The sequence below is a fragment of the Dipteris shenzhenensis genome, chromosome 27, assembly GCF_047967505.1.
Source record: "Dipteris shenzhenensis isolate YYH24624 ecotype China chromosome 27, Dip_SZ_1.0, whole genome shotgun sequence".
Lineage (NCBI taxonomy): Eukaryota > Viridiplantae > Streptophyta > Polypodiopsida > Gleicheniales > Dipteridaceae > Dipteris > Dipteris shenzhenensis.
In genome coordinates this window covers 38,687,699-38,691,716 of record NC_141622.1, presented here as the reverse complement: position 1 = coordinate 38,691,716, position 4,018 = coordinate 38,687,699, and the positions used below count along the sequence as shown (strand labels likewise).

Here is a 4,018-nt window from a genome sequence, read left to right as displayed (position 1 = left end):
TAATCGGCTAGTTCATGATTAGCCAATGTATGATACATGCTCAGAAAGAAGACAAAGTACACGACAAGGCACGAAGAGTTCTTGAGTCAAAGAAATTGGCCACATTCAACCATGAGAGCAGTGCAGTTTGAGAGCCAGAATTGAGTACCAAAGGAGTCAAAAAAAGGCATCAAGTGTCCAATAGGAGTGCAGAGCATGAGGAGAGAGACTTGGGCTCGCTACCCCCAGAGGTGGAATTTGACTATTATGCAGTGCCAGAAGGACAACCATTGGTAATTGGATGAGGCATTTCAGAATACTTGTAGGCAAGGGTCCATCATGGCAAATGGAGTTTCAACACTTGTCTATAGAGAGCTTGGACCTAGAACAGTTAGCCATTTCTTACGTTGATCCTCATCATGAACATGAGGATTATGATAATGAAAGAAGAGAGAGACTTCTTCAACACTCGGTTGTTCCATTGGAAGAACATCATCAAGGGAGGTGTGATCAAAGACCTACAATAGTAGATGATCAAAGAATTAACAAAAATGAGAAAAGTTATGCTTTTGATGAAGATAGATGCCACTGAGTAATTGAAGGGGTGAATATAGAGCAACTAAGGCAATTTTCCCAAGTTCCTCTTCCTATGGATAGAAGGTCTTTACAATCACATGAAGGTGGGTATGACAGATGTAGGTCTAGAGACCCCCTGTTCTTTTGGGTGGGCATCATGTATACCTGGTCTATGGAGCTGACCAAATGGAAGACTCAAGAAAGCAAACAAAGAAATCTAAGGCTCTATCAAATACTAAGGTTAAATTCCAGAACACGTATGCCCATCTTCAAAGTTTTCTATGGGTATGTCATATAAATGGTGCCACAACATATGAAGAATACATGGGCTATTTTTCATGCTCATTGATAAAACATGCACAGAGATGGTTCAACCAATTTCCAATTGGGTATTTCCCTTATTCGTATGCTATGTCTAAAGCATTCCTACATCAATTTAGATAGAAGATTCATGAGGAAGATGTTCACACCAAGCTGAGTGAATTAAACAAAACAAACGGAAATCTATCCAAGACTTTGTGCTACGGATGTGAGCCCTTATCAATCAGTTGACAACTGTGCTAAATGACAAGTCTATGAGAGCTTGGATGATTATTGGATGCACTCAGGTGGACCTGCACAAGTCAGAGATAGTAAATCCAACTAAGACATATGAGGAGTTACTTGATGAAGTTGTTGCTCTAGAAAAGAGTGAACGCCTTCAAGGCAAGACAAAAAAGAAATATGCAGATAGTGACATTGAGAAAACACTAGCGAAGAATGATAAACTCAAGTCAAGCTCAAGTCCAAGCTAGAAAAGGCATTGAAGGAATTGGTCATTCAAGGGAAGCTAGGCAGTAATGAGAAATGGTGCATTAAGTGTTCTAGGAATGGACACTTAGACGAAGATTGCAAAACCAAGTATTGCAGCACTTGCACTAATTTTGGGCATGATGACTCAGATTCGTGGTTTGATGAAAAAAATTGACAAGTATCTTCCAATCAGGTGACAACTGATATTCGGCCTACTAGTGGCAAACCACTACATCTCGAGCAAAACAAGGACAAAGGTAAAAACAGTAAAAAGAAGAATAGAGACCCTTCCAAGATTCGATGTTTTTGCTATGGTGAAAATCATCTTCGTTCTGATTGTCCAATTCAGGTTAAACATTTGAAGTTCCTTAAAACTAATAGGGAATGAAAAGAAGTGGATCCAGAGTGCTAGCAGTTGTAGTCGAGTTACCATACATAGTAGAAGCCAAAGTGGTTAATAGGACAAAGGATCTAGTTGTACCCTCTACACACACTAGTGTATTTTAAGCATTCCCTTCTTGCGAACACCTTGGCACACAAATAGAAAAAGAAGAATTTAGAATATGCAAAAGCAAAAGAAAACACGGAACTTGAAATGGAAAACATATAGCGGGGAGGTGGCACGCTTCCTTCCCCAAATAGTTATAATCCCAGGGAACAAGCCCTTCCCCATGCACTGAGGTTGTAATTGCCGAGAATATTAGCGCCGAGATTGAGTATCATGAATATGTAAGAGAATGATATATTACCTAAATGTCAATGAGTGTATCTGTATTCCAACTCGAGTATCGACCAAATTCTTGTCATGATTTCTTCCGTCATTTGCCGTGGAAATCCTGTCTCTACCTCCGAAGTGGTTTCTCGATGTGAGCGATGTTGGAGAGAGAGGGGGTAGAGCCAACATCAGCTAAACAATCCAAAGATTTGAAGTTTGTGAAATATATAAATTTAGAGACCTTCAAAAGCACTCATGCCTTCCATCAAGACCTTTTAATCCAAAAGCATGCTTTTCATTAAGTGTTGTAGGCCTTCATATCAAAATTAAATCCAAGGCTTATATTAGCACACGTGGCTCAAGGAGAGGCCAAGAAACCCAAAATTCCCCATAGACTATCTACTTAACAAGTATCGATGAAGGTGATCCCATTTCAGCCAACACATCCCTAATGATTCTCATTGGTGTAAGGAAGTTGAATGGCACAACATCTCTATTTAGTGACTCATTCATCTTCTCCATATTCTTGGCTGTCTTCTCCCTGATAGCCTCGAGCAAAGGATGCCTATCACCAAAGGCAAAGAGATCATCCTTTATTTCGACATAGATTTGTTGCAAGACAGCCCATGCATCACCGACCAGCCCAATAGCTGGCTTCCAAAATTTGATTTCCTTGTTCGATATGTCCACCAAAATGAATTTGACATCCCTGGCCCGTCTAGGAGGTTCTCCAAAATGTAGCAACCAGTTAAGCCTGGCCCCTACGACAAGAGCAACATCACACTACCCTATAGCAAGTGACCTAGAAGCTGCGACACAAAGTTTGTGCGAATCAAAAACAAGACCTTTTCCCATCAGAGTGGCCAAAAATGGTATCCATGTAAGACTTACAGTTGTAGAAGTGGACCTTTAGCACGGGCATATGCAACCCCTTTACCAAAGATAATCAAGGGTCTTTTTGCTCCTCTGAGCAACGCCACAACTTTCTCAACATCCGCAGTTGGAGCTTCCAGCTCTCCGTGCATTCCAAGCCGTTCCCATGGAGGCATATACTCCTGCACGACTTCCAATAGCTTCTCTGCCTCGCTAGCAGAGATGGTTTCATGAAGCACATCAGCAGGAAGATCAATGTAAGCTGCACTAGGACGACCACTGCCTCAAAAACAATCCGCGACAAATCAGAGACCTTCTCAGCTTTAGCTGGTGCGAATTTCACAAAGGGCTTAACAACCTGGATCTGGTCCAACTCCTGAAAGTCCCCCTTACCCACATATGCTTGCACATAGGAGCCAAAGTTCCTGATCATGGGCCAGGTGTTGATCATGGCATTGCTGAGGCCGGCGAGTACACATCTAGGTCCAGAGACAGTGAGGAGGACCCCAAGCTTTCTAGTGAGGTAACCTACAACACCAGTGACATAGCTAGCACCTACTCATTATGGAAGGCGATGAAGCGGATGCCAGCTTTGATAGCACAATTGGCGAGGGAAGTGACGGGGATGCCAACAACACCGAAGATGTGCGAGATACCAGCTTTGACGAGGGCAAGGGAGGCGAGGGTGTTACCGTCGAGGGAGGAAGGCGTTCCATTGTCTACCATGGTGAAGAGCTTCTAAGCTATGGTGATGGAGCTCTGCAGCTGTTGAAAGGAAGAAGTTGCAAATATAACTTAAAAAAACCACTCGCATGAAAATCTTATAATATGTTGAAAAGCTTTAATGTATTGAAAAAAAATGATTCAAAAGCTTTAATTTAATTTGGCGATTAAGATCAATCCATATCAATGGTCTACACATAGGACACTTGGCTCAACTAGAGCTCAGAAAACCCAAACTTCTCCCTAGGTTGCCTACCGTAAAAATAAAAGAAAAAAGTTAAGTATAACTAATAAGCAACTAGGGAAACAAGAAAACAATACCAAGGATAATTTAAGGAGATAAAATTTAAAAAAAGAAGA

General features: G+C 41.5%; 1 pseudogene; it reads right to left on the bottom strand.

Moving 5' to 3' along the window:
• Positions 1-2,461: 2,461 nt before the first annotated feature.
• LOC147884264 (2-hydroxyacyl-CoA lyase pseudogene) lies at positions 2,462-3,661 on the bottom strand (annotated as a pseudogene).
• Positions 3,662-4,018: the final 357 nt, after the last annotated feature.